This window comes from Sciurus carolinensis, chromosome 12 (genome assembly GCF_902686445.1).
Source record: "Sciurus carolinensis chromosome 12, mSciCar1.2, whole genome shotgun sequence".
Lineage (NCBI taxonomy): Eukaryota > Metazoa > Chordata > Mammalia > Rodentia > Sciuridae > Sciurus > Sciurus carolinensis.
Window position 1 is genome coordinate 37455436 of NC_062224.1, and position 13364 is coordinate 37468799.

A 13364-nucleotide genomic window follows, 5' to 3' on the forward strand; every position below is an offset into this window, starting at 1 on the left:
AAAAAATTTAACATATATATTTTTCAGTTGTTGGTGGGCACAGTACCTTTATTTTATTTTTATTTGTTGCTGAGGATCAAACAGGGCCTCAAGGGTACTAGTCTAGTGCTCTACCATTGAGTCACATCCCCAGCCCCTCAAGTTTTTAAGGTATATTGTACTATAAAGAAATTACTGAGGATTACAGTCCCATGGTGAGAGTGAGGCAGTATCTTCCTCCAGTTGTTGCCTTTATACATTTTTTTTTCTGTGAGATTAGAGCCTATGTAATGAAAATAATTAAAATAGTTCAGTGGTCTTCAGTTGACTTGGTTAGATATTCCATGTTGTAATTTTGTAAACATGTACATGTTTTGAACATGAATGGTGGACAGGAATTTTTCTGTTTAATTTATATAGGTTCGTGGAAGATAACTGTCAGTGTTCTAAAGGAGTGACATTTTAAAGTGGTACCACCACTCCTTTTAAAGTATCTAATTGAAAATGCTATTGTGATTTAATTCTCACCTAAATTTATTTTTAAAATATTTGACTGTATCTTGTGTAACAGTAAAAAAATAAAAAAATAAAAAAACCTATGTGTATGATTCCTCCTTCGCATTTCAGTTACCCTCTCATTATAGAATTTTGAACCAAGGTATTATATTTTAGGGACTGGAAGATTTTTCCTTCTCAACATTATTCTTTGCAACAAAATGTTTATATACATTTATATATTTTGTATTAGTTTCTAATTTGAAGAAGTTTTTCTTTTAGTATTAATTATTAATGATAATAATATTGTTTCATTGAATATGAATATGCAGTTGATAAAATCCACCTAAATATTAAAACTTGATAAATATTGAGTTTAAAGGTAAAATTTTGTTGGGTATACTTTTTTTTAACATTTTACAGTCTTTAAGGACATAAAACTGTACTACTTAATATGTTTTTCTATGAACTTTTTGTGAAATTCAGATAGCAGGATATCATTTACAAATCTTTTGTCTTTCTTTTGGTCATCTACACCTTTTGATTAGTTCTTTAACCCATCAACAGCCCACCTTCTTTTAACTTTGAAGATGGCCTGAAGCTGGGATGGATCAGTGAGATTAAGAAGAGAGTTTCCACTCAGAATGTTCTCCAAATGAATTCTCTCTTCAGTTTTTTTGTTCTTGTTCCTTCCTGGCCTGCTCCTCTGCCCTTTTTAAAATTTTTTTCCCAGTTTTTCAAGAACTGCAGTATCATCATCATCACTCTCTTCTTCAAAATCTTCATTTTCCTCATCTGTTAGAGGATCATCTGCATCGAGGTTGGCAGCAGGAATTTGATCTAACGAAGGTTTCTTTGACCCTCAAGACGAGGTTGTATGTTAAGGATGGGTGATCCCTGTTTTTTTCTCTTGCAGCAGCTCTCTCTCTTTCTTCCAATTCCCTCCTGAAGTCAGGTTAGGAACCTCTTTAGGGGCATCCTGAGTAGTCTGTCTGTATTTTTTCTTTGTGTGAGTGGGAAGATCTCTGCTTGAATAGTGCTTCAAAAGTTGGCTCAAATCACCTTCTACTTTTCCTCTTCCACCTCTTACAGGTTCAAAAGTTGGCCTGGCTGCTGTTATCTTTTATGCTCTCTTTTGATTTTCATAAAGGGCAAAGGCTATGTCCAGAGAGGGTGAAATAGGGTTTCCTGCTACTGGGTGCCTCCACATCCCCCACATCTCTTGATTCAGTATCCTGGGAGTGTGCTCTTGGACTGTCACCAGGAACTCACTGTCTCTTCACCAGTGCAGGATTTGGTGTTGGAAGGACCAGGGCCCACTTAAGCTATAGAAAAGCTCCTTTCACACGGCTTTCTTCATGGCATCCTAGGAGTTCCTGAGCTCCTCCACCCACCACCTACTCCGACCAGGCTTTCCTTTCCAGTCCCACCTGCATAAGATAAGATGCTGTCCTCCTGCAACTCACTTTGACCCAGATCTGATTACTAACCTCCAGAAATCACACTGACACCCTTGCTACTCCTCAGCTACTCTTCATCCCCAGAATTCTCTTCTCTGAACATATATAAGATTATATATGTGGAAAAGGAAGAAATAGCTTGGAGCAAATAGAGTAAACTCAGTTTTACAAAATTTCACAACCTTCAGAAAATTTAGGGAAAGGCATGTTAAGTATATACGTATATATCCTTTTCCTTGTGTGTTATAAAGATGGCAGCTTAGTTATTTATGTGTACACTTGTATTTAAGTATGGTACAACCCACATGTTGTAATTTCTGCTGTTCCTGTGATGCTGTTGGACCTAGTTCTGATTGCTTTCTTAGGTGGAGTGGGAGCCACATAAGATGGGACCAGCCATCTGACTATGCCACATCACAACTTGAAAATGCTTAAGGCTTATGGAAGACAAAGGCCTTCTACTCATGGACAAGAAAAAGCAGATGTAAAAGCAACCATTTACCTTCTGGTCTTCCAAGGTAAGAAGGAAAATAAAATTTTGGATTACCTGTAAATTCCACATTTTCTTTGATGTTAGAAATGCAAAAAGAATGAAGGCTGACAGGTTTTACATGTGTCTCTAAGTTCCCAATTGCTCTTCCATCCATTATTCTCTGTTACAGCAATTTCCTGAGCTGCTGAAAGTTACCCAGAAGTTTCTCTGGGTGTATAGTTCTTTGGTTACTTGCATACCACACACCCATCGGGCTCCTTCCTGTCTTCCCAGGCATCTGCAATGACAGTTATCACAACCCTTGTCACATTGCAAAACATGAAGATGAAGCATAGTAGAATTTTCTCTAATGTACATTATTTCTCTATGCAGGCCTTTCTTAGTGCCTTTGAATCGTTTTATGGTAATTGCGTGTTTATGTCTGCAATGAAAGTGGTGGAATTTGGCATAATGTTAGGAATGGTATTGAACTGCTGGTTAGCTTCTGTCTTGGATAAAACTTAATGCTCCTATTATAACTAAGGATTTGCCTTTGTATTTCTGAGATTAGTTTGTGCCCATCTGGGCACAGGCACCTTCAGAATGCTGTCCAGCTCCTGCACCTGCCTTTTTAACTTACTTTAGTGCACTACCAGAAAACTCAGGATTCCATCCTCCTTCCGCATGTTTTGAATTATGCCTGAATTCAAGTTGCATCTATGATAATAGATTTATAGGATGAGGAAAAGATAAAAGTCCTGTGTATGACATATTAGGTCAAGGTTTGAATAAGTAGGATTCTTTCTAGTTCCTGATGTTTGTTGTAAAATTTTGGATTAGATTTTACATTTCTACTTTCCCTCTTTGTAGAGATCTGCATTTTAGGTAATCTTTTTCTAAGTATTTTGTAAGAATAAATAAATACAAGTTTTTTCAAGTTTAATTAATTCCATTTTATTGATCTTAAAATTCTATCTTTTCATGGCATAAGTTTGATAGGAAAAGTCTAAATACTTTTTGAAGCTTGGGGCTTTTCCATGGAACTTGTGTTTGCACTTGTTTGTAGATGGCATTTACCATTTTATTTGTACATTTATCTGTGGTGCAAAGGTCTCCTATGAGTCCAGACAAGAGATAACATAAATTTTTCTGATTAGGAAAAGTTGTTTCACTAAACTTTTCATAATATATTTCATGTTAATATTAAACTTACAAGAAAATGTCATGTTAATAACTGAAACAAACAAGGATTTGGTCATTAACAATTGCTTAAATCCGACATACATATTAGTCTTTTAATACTATTTCATTTGTTCTAATTTTGAAATCAATGCAAGTTTATGTTTTTTTAATTATTATTGTATACAAATGGGATACATGTTGTTTCTCTATTTGTACATGGAGTCAAGGCATACCATTTGTGTAATCATAAGTTTACATAGGGCAATGATGTTTGATTCATTATTTTATTTCCCTTCCCCCCCACCCCTCCCACCCCTCTATACAGTCCTTCTTTCCTTCATTCTTACCATACTCCTTATCCCTAACCCTAAACCTAACCATAAACCTAATGCTAAACCCTCCCACCCCCATTATATGTCCTCCTCCGCTTATCAGCAAGATCATTCGTCCTTTAGTTTTTTGAGATTGGCTTATCTCACTTAGCATGATATTCTCCTATTTCATCCATTTGCCTGAAAATGCCATAATTTTATCATTCTTCATTGCGGAGTAATATTCCATTGTATATATATGCCACAGTTTCTTTATCCATTCATCAACTGAAGGGCATCTAGGTTGGTTCCACAATCTGGCTATGGTGAATTGAGCAGCAATGAACATTGATGTGGCTGTATCTCTGTAGTATGCTGATTTTAAGTCCTTTGGGTATAGGCCAAGGAGTGGGATAGCTGGGTCAAATGGTGTTTCCATTCCAAGATTTCTGAGGAATCTCCATACTGCTTTCCAGAGTGGCTGCACTAATTTGCAACCCCACCAGCAATGTATGAGTGTTCCTTTTTCACCACATCCTCGCCAACACCTATTGTTGCATGTGTTCTTGATAATTGCCATTCTAATTGGGGTGAGATGAAATCTTAGGATAGTTTTGATTTGCATTTCCCTTATTACTAGGGATGTTGAACATTTTTCATATATCTGTTGATTGCTTGTACATCTTCTTCTGTGAAGTGTCTGTTCATTTCCTTAGCCCATTGGTTGATTGGATTATTTGTATTCTTGGTGTAGAGTTTTTTGAGTTCTTTATAGATTCTGGAAATTAGTGCTCTATCTGAAGTATGGTTGGCAAAGATTTTCTCCCACTCTGTAGGCTCTCTCTTCACATTGCTGATAGTTTCCTTTACTGAGAGAAAGCTTTTTAGTTTGAATCTATCCCAGTTGTTGATTCTTGCTTTTATTTCTTGTGCTATGGGAGTCCTGTTAAGAAAGTCTGATCCTAAGCCAACAAGTTGAAGATTTGGACCTACTTTTTCTTCTATAATATGCAGGGTCTCTGATCTGATTCCGAGGTCCTTGATCCATTTTGAGTTGAGTTTTGTGTAGTGTGAGAGAGAGTGGTTTAATTTCATTCTGTTGCATATGGTTTTCCAGTTTTCCCAGCACCATTTGTTGAAGAGGCTATCTTTTCTCCATTGCATATTTTTGGACCCTTTGTCTAGTATGAGAAAATTGTATTTATTTGGGTTTGTGTCCATGTCCTCTATTCTGTACCATTGATCTACCTGTCTATTTTGGTACCAATACCATGCCGTTTTTGATACTATTGCTTTGTAGTAGAGTTGAAGATCTGGTATTGCAATACCCCCTGCTTCGCTCTTGCTACTGAGGATTGCTTTAGCTATTCTAGGTTTTTTATTCTTCAAGATGAATTTCATAATTGCTTGCTCTATTTCTGCAAGGTACATCATTGTGATTTTAATTGGAATTGCATTGAATCTGTATAGCACTTTTGGTAGTATGGCCATTTTGACAATATTAATTCTTCCTATCCAAGAACATGGGAGATCTTTCCATCTTCTAAGGTTTTCTTTAATTTCTTTCTTCAGTGTTCTGTAGTTCTCATTGTAGAGGTCTTTCACCTCTTTTGTGAGATTGATTCCAGAGTATTTTATTTTTTTTTTGATGCTATTGTGAATGGGGTAGTTTTCCTGATTTCTCTTTCTGAAGTTTCATCACTTATGTATAAGAATGCCTTGGATTTATGAGCATTGATCTTGCAGCCTGCTACTTTACTGAATTCACTTATGAGTTCTAAAAGTTTTCTGGTGGAATTTCCAGGTTCCTCTAAATATATAATCATGTCATCAGTGAACAGGGATAGTTTGAGTTCTTCTTTTCCAATTCGTATCCCTTTAATTTCTTTGGTTTGTCTAATTGCTCTGGCTAGAGTCTCAAGGACGATGTTGAATAGAAGTAGTGAAAGAGAGCATCCCTGCCTTGTTCCAGTTTTTAGGGGGAACGCTTTCAGTTTTTCACCATTTAGAATGATATTGGCCATAGGCTTAGTGTAGATGGCCTTTATAATGTTAAGGAATGTTCCCACTACCCTAATTCTTTCTAGTGTTTTGAGCATGAAGGGATGCTCTATTTTATTGAATGCTTTTTCTGCATCTATTGAAATAATCATGTGATTCTTAACTTTAAGTCTGTTGATATGGTGAATGACATCTTTTGATTTCTGAATGTTGAACCAACCTTGCATCCCTGGGATAAAACCCGCTTGATCGTGGTGTACTATCTTTTTAATATATTTTTGTATGCGATTTGCTAAAATTTTGTTGAGAATTTTTGCGTCGATGTTCATTAAGGATATTGGTCTGAAATTTTCTTTCCTCGATGTGTCTCTGTCTGGTTTAGGTATCAGGGTGATATTGGCTTCATAGAATGAGTTTGGGAGGGTTCCCTCCTCTTCTATTTCATGGAATACTTTGAGGAGTATTGGAATGATCTCTTCTTTAAAGGTTTTGTAGAACTTGGCTGAGAATCCACCTGGTCCCAGACTTTTCTTTTTTGGTAGGCTTTTGATGACCTCTTCTATTTCATTGCTTGAAATTCGTTTATTTAAGTTGTGTATGTCCTCCACGTTCAGTTTAGGTAGTTCATATGTCTCTAGAAATTTGTTGATGTCTTTGAGGTTTTCTGTTTTGTTGGAGTATAGATTTTCAAAATAGCTTCTAATTATGTTTTGTATTTTACTCGTGTCTGTTTTGATGTTTCCTTGTTCATTCCGAATTTTAGTAATTTGAGTTTTCTCCCTCTTTCTCTTTATTAGTGTGGCTAAGGTTTTATCAATTTTGTTTATTTTTTTCAAAGAACCAACTATTTATTTTGTTAATTTTTCCAATTGTTTCTTTTGTTTTAATTTCGTTGATTTCGGCTCTGATTTTAACTATTTTCTGTCTTCTACTACTTTTGGTATTGGTCTGCTCTTCTTTTTCTAGGGCTTTGGGCTGTAGTGTTCAGTGGTTTATTTGTTGATTTCTACTTCTTTTTTTGAATGCGCCCCATGAAATAAATCTTCCTCTAAGAACTGCTTTCATAGTGTCCAGGAGATTTTGATATGATATGTCTTTGTTCTCATTTACTTCTAAGAATTTTTTTACTTCCCTCTTGATGTCTTCTGTTATCCATTCATCATATAATAGTGTATTATTTAGTCTCCAGGTATTGGAGAAGTTTCTGTTTTTTATTCTGTCATTTATTTCTAATTTCAATCCATTATGATCTGATAGAGTACAAGGTAGTATCTCTATCTTCTTGTATTTGCTAACAGTACCTTTGTGGCATAAAATATGGTCTATTTTAGAGAAGGATCCATGTGCTGCTGAGAAGAAAGTGTATTCGTTCTTTGTTGGAAGGTATATTCTATATATGTCTGTTAAGACTAAATTGTTGATTGTGTTATTGAGATCTATGGTTTCTTTATTCAATTTTTGTTTGGACGATCTATCCAGTGGTGAGAGAGGTGTGTTAAAATCGCCTAGTATTATTGTGTTGTGGTCTATTTGATTTCTGGAATTGAGAAGGATTTGTTTGACGTACGTGGATGAGCCAATGTTCGGGGCATAGATATTTATGATTGTTATATCTTGCTGATTTATGCTTCCCTTAAGCAGCATGTAATGTCCTTCTTTATCCCTTCTGACTGGTTTTGTTTTGAGGTCCACATTATCTGAAATGAGGATGGATACTCCAGCTTTTTTGCTGTATCCGTGTGCATGGTATGTTTTTCCCCATCCTTTCACCTTTAGTCTATGGGTATCTCGTTCTATGAGATGAGTCTCTTGCAGGCAGCATATTGTTGGATTTTTCTTTTTAATCCAATCTGCCAGTCTGTGTCTTTTGATTGATGAGTTCAGGCCATTAACATTCAGGGTTATTATTGTGATATGATTTGTATTCCCAGTCATTTGACTCATATTTGTTTTTTGACATGATTTGTTTTCTCCTTTATTTGGCTATTCCTTTAGGCTAGCGTCTCCTGTTGCTGATTTGCATTGTTGTTTTTCATCTCTTCCTCATGGAATATTTTGCTGAGAATGTTCTGTAATGCTGGCTTTCTTTTCGTAAATTCCTTTAGCTTTTGTTTATCATGGAAGGATCTTAATTTCATCGTCAAATTTGAAGGTAAGTTTTGCTGGGTATAAGATTCTTGGTTGGCATCCATTTTCTTTCAGGACTTGGTAAATGTTGTTCCAGGCCCTTCTAGCTTTTAGGGTCTGGATTGAAAAACCTCCTGATATTCTTATTGGTTTCCCTCTGAATGTAATTTGATTCTTTTCTCTCACGGCCTTTAAAATTCTGTCTTTATTTTGTATGTTAGGTATTTTCATTATAATGTGCCTTGGTGTGGGTTTGTTGTAATTTTGTATATTTGGAGTTTTGTAGGCCTCTTGTACTTGGTTTTCCATTTCATTCTTCAGATTTGGGAAATTTTCTGATATTATTTCATTGAATCGATTGTTCATTTCTTTGGTTTATTTCTCTAAGCCTTCCTCAATCCCAATAATTCTAAAATTTGGCCTTTTCATGATATCCCATAATTCTTGTAGATTCTGTTCATGATTTCTTACCATCTTCTCTGTTTGGCCAACTTTGTTTTCAAGATTAAATAATTTTCTTCAATGTCTGAGGTTCTGTCTTCCAGGTGTTCTATCCTATTGGTTATGCTTTCTATGGAGTTTTTAACTTGGTTTGTTGTTTCCTTCATTTCAAGTATTTCAGTTTGTTTTTTTTTTCAGTAATTCTAACTCTTTATTGAAATGATCTCTTGCTTCCCGTATTTAGTCTTTTAACTGTTGATTGGTGCGATCATTTAATGCCTGCATTTGCTCTTTCATCTCTTCCTTCAATGCCTGCATTTGCTCTTTCATCTCCTCATTTGCTTCCCTGATTGTTTTAATTATGTCCATTCTGAACTCCCTTTCTGACATTTCTTCTGCTGTGCTGTCATTGGGTCTTATTGATGTAGTATCTAGGTTTGTTTGGGACATTTTCTTCCCTTGTTTTCTCATATTGGTCAGCTGTCAGTGGGACCCTGAGATATTGCAGATTTCCTCTATTGGCTTATAGTGTCCCTGGTAGATTTCCAGTGTATCACCTCCCAGCCTTCAATAGCCTGAAGTCTTGGAGGAACTTGATAATGCAGTGCTTCTGAAGAAAGCTGTCCCTAGCCCCCTACTGGTTCCAGGGCTTGGAGCTGGCTCTGTGCGGAAAGGCTCTCACTGGGTGCCTGCACCATGCAACTGGTCGTGTGGGAAGAAACCACCGCCGGAGTTTGGAAGGCTACCTGGGGAAGACTCTAGCTGCCCTGCCCTGCTCTGATAAGCCACCCCTATCTGTGCCTGCTGCCCAGGCCAAGTTTCACCCAGTGGGGGAGACTCACCCTGTGAATCTATTTTTGTCCAAGTCTCTCAATGCCTCCCCTTCTTGAGTCCTGGGTTCTGGAGCGACTGGAGATGCAGTCACCCTCTAGGCGGCCATCGTGGATCACCCCGTGGAAAGAGCCTGCTGCCGGAGTGGGCAGAGCTGCCTGGAGAAGTCTCTGTCTGCCCTGCCCTGATCCCAGAGGCTGCTTGCGGATTGAAGCTCTCCGTTGGCTCGGGGACTTGTGGCTGGCTCTATGTAGAAAGGCTCTCACTGGGCAGTCTGCTCCGAGAAGCTAGCCTTGAAAGGCGCCTCCCACCGCAGGGGTCCAGGCTGTTTGGGTAAGTCTCTGGCTCCCCAGTCCTGGTCCCTGAAGCCGCTTGCATGTCTGAGCACGCTGCGCTGACTCCGGGACTTGGAGCTTGTTCTGATCAGAAAGGCTCTCACTAGGGGGCCTGATCCGATAACCTGGAGATGCTGGCTGTGTGGGAGGTGCCCACCGCCGGAGTGCGCAGGGCTGCCTGTGGAAGACTCTAGCTGCCCTGCCCTGCTCCGATAAGCCACCTCTATCTGGGCCTGCCACCTGGGCCGAGCTTTATCCAGTGGGCAGACTCACCCGTGGCTCTATTTTAGTCTGAGTTTCTCAGTGTCTCCCCTTCTTAACTCCTGGGTTCTGGAGCGACTGAGGATACAGTCACCCTCTAGTCTACCATCTTGGATTGCCCCGTAGAAAGAGCCTACGTCCCGAGTGGGCAGAGCCACCTGGAGAATTCTCTGGCTGCCCTGCCCTGATCCCAGAGGCTGCTTGCGGATCGAAGCTCTTCGTTGGCTCGGGGACTTGTGGCTGGCTCTATGTAGAAAGGCTCTCACTGGGCGGTCTGCTCCGAGAAGCTAGCCTTGAAAGGTGCCTCCCACCACAGGAATCCAGGCTGCTTGGGGAGGTCTCTGACTGCCCTGTCCTGGTCCCTGAAGCCGCTTGCGGGCTGGAGCACACCGCGCTGGCTCCGGGACTTGGAGCTTGTTCTGATCAGAAAAGCCACAAGTTTATGTTTGAAAGTACAGAAAAATTCATTGTACTAAGAAATCTATAATTATGGAAATATTGGTGTTTTTCATTTTGAATTCATGCACATTTATAAAACCTATATATAGTTCTATATCCTACTTTCTTCATTTGACATTGTATAATTGGTATATTTCTGTTTCATATTTTTGATAGCCTCATACTATTTAAATGTGTAGATATGCTGTACAATTTATTATCCTTTATTGTACACATAGTTTGTTTCTATGATTCACATAGTCACTTATAGACTTATATGTGTTGTTACCTATATGTTCACTCTCATAAGTAACACTAAGAGCCCGGTAAGTTGTGGGGAGACCAGCACTAACTCCAAAAAGATGTCAGCCCACTTGCCTTTCCCTTTGGTATCTTTCTCTCCTCCTGCTCTAGAGCCCTCAGGATTCCAGAAGATGCCTTTCATTTTGAGTTCACTGGAGGTGAAAAGATGGCCCATGTAAGTCTTTATTTTCCAGGATGAAGCAGGTGGAGTTCAGTGGGTAGCTGCAGAAGGGATATGAATCTGTGTTTTCCCTGCAGGCCCATTCACTCTCCAGTGGGTGCTTCAATGGATCGGAGGTAGACAGGAGTGTGGAGCCGAGTTTCCCTTTGTCTTTGTATTAGGAAAGCACAGTTGATATTGCTAGGAAATCTGTACCCCAGGGGCCTTGTTCCTCAAACTAAGAGTGGTGGGAATTTGCTAGTTTTTTTTTCTGATAGCATCCCAGTCCAGAAAGAAAATATCTAACTCACAGAGAGTCAGTGAATACACAGTTAACTCTACCCCCATGCACCCAGCTAGGGTGGGACCAGACAATCAGTCCATAGTCCCCAACCTGGACTTCTGGACTGGCTGGTTCACTCATTCATCCAAGGATGAAAGAGCTGTCATGGGAGCCCAGAGGTGTGTCCTTGTCCTCTCAGGGTGTCAGACAACTGAAGTGCCACCCACCTTTCCATGGACTCTCAGCTGCCGCCTGAAAATACTCTCCAACTGTGGCCTCCCAGATTTCTACTTTTGCTATTAAAAGCTGAAAGCATCTTTCTTTCTTCATTTTTTTCCTAGTATAATCTGAATCCTCCCTGATGAAAATGGATACCTTTGGAAAAACAGGAGCTAGGTTCTGTGAATATAAACACAAAAACAAAAGAGAAGGGTATATTAACACACTTCAAAATATTCTTGCTTTGATAGAGTAGTCTATTTTTTTAAAAAAATGAGAAATGGGTTTTATCTTAAAGAAATAAAGTAAAACATGTAGGAAGAAATGCATGGGCAGATTAATTTTTATCATTCTTTGTCATAATCCAAAGCTAGAAAATACTCAAATGTTTAACAAAATTATGTTATAGCATTAAATGGTATTAGCTGTCATTCGTTGATATGGAAAGATATCCATGAAAATATTGTGGAATGAAATCAAGTTGTAATGCAATATATAGGTGTTTCAAATCCCAATTTAATAGAAAAGAAATCCTTCTACATGTTGGTACATTCTTATATAGCAACTGTGGAGAGATGTACCATCTTTTAACTTCAAATAGTTGAGATGGATCAAAAGAGATGATGCATAAGAATTTGTGAAGGAGATTTTTTGTTGTGGTTTAACTTCAAGAAAGTAAGCCCCTATTATTTTTCCCATTACGATGGATATGTTTCTTTTATAATACCAAAATCAATTAGAGAAACACCACCATTGCACTGATATTCTGGGGCATAAGCTTTATGCATATTTTTATTTCTTTAGGATGGATTCCTAGAAATAAAAATACTGACTGAAGAACTATGAATATTTGGTAGCTATTAATGTATTTTGCTCAAAGCAGTCATGTTTGACACATTCTTCTCTGACTCTCTTGCCTAATCTGTCAATTTTAGACAGAATTCTAATTCTGTTTACTGTCTAGTTCCCTCTGTGGTTTCCACTCAGGCACTCTGATTCTGGAAGCTGATATGGTATTATATTAGATGGCTCATGCCTAGGGCATTGATTATTAATTTGCTATGAATCCATCTTTTTCCTCTGGAATACCCAGTCATCATCTTTTTTAATTTTTTTTCCTGCTGTAGAATTGCACACAATATAACATTATTAATTTCTCATCTTTAGTTTTGCTTTCTATTTTATTTGTCTTCTCAGAGAGTCAAATTTTGTGTTTATTCTTCCTTTCTAGTGTTTTATTTCTAGATCATTAATTTCCCCTTTTATCTTCATTAATTCCAGTTTTCCTCTTATTCAGTTTTTTTTTTTATTAAAAGTTTTTAAATGAGCAATGAGTTCTATCATTTTGGTCATTCCTTCTTAATGAAGGTATGGAAGGGTATAACCTTGTCTTTGTGTGTGTGTGATGCTGGGGATCAAATCCAAAACCTGGCACATGCTAGGCACGTGCTCTAAAACAGTCCTCCATCTCTAGTTCTTTTTTCCATTTCATTTTGAGACAAGGTCTCACTAAGTTGCTGAGACTGGCCTCCAACAAGCCATTTTCCTCCTTCAACCTCCTGAGTAGCTGGGATTACAGGTGTGCACCATTGTGCCTGGCGTAATCTTGCCTTTGACTGCAAATTGTCTTCGTATCATCGAGTTTGGTTGGAAGTTCCTCTTCACTTGCTTTCTAGGTTGTATGTAATTTTAGTTGCAGTCACTAATTTCAGTTCCTGTGCTTGATAAGGTGTACTGAGCTAATTACTGGAAGTGTTCCCTGGAGGAGGGCAAACACTCAGGAGCACATGCTATGTGATTCTACTCACACACAGTGCCCAACTGAGTCATGCTGTGGAGTCACTGTGGAGCACTGTGGCGAGTGCTGTGGTGATAGAGCAGGAGAGAGCTCAGGGTATGGGGTTGGTCTTTTAATTGTCTGGATGTTTTTCTTCCTGCTTGGATGTTGATTACATGTTTAATTCTGTAAAATTTATTGAGCTGTTCACTTAAGATTTATGCACTTACCTTTCCTAATGTTATCTTTTCAGAGAAAGTTCAAAACCTAGAGCCTAACAGAACAGTTA

General features: G+C 38.3%; 1 pseudogene; it reads right to left on the minus strand.

Moving 5' to 3' along the window:
* Positions 1–919: 919 nt before the first annotated feature.
* Positions 920–13364, minus strand: part of LOC124961242 (spliceosome-associated protein CWC15 homolog) — a 62588-nt pseudogene continuing 50143 nt past the window's right edge.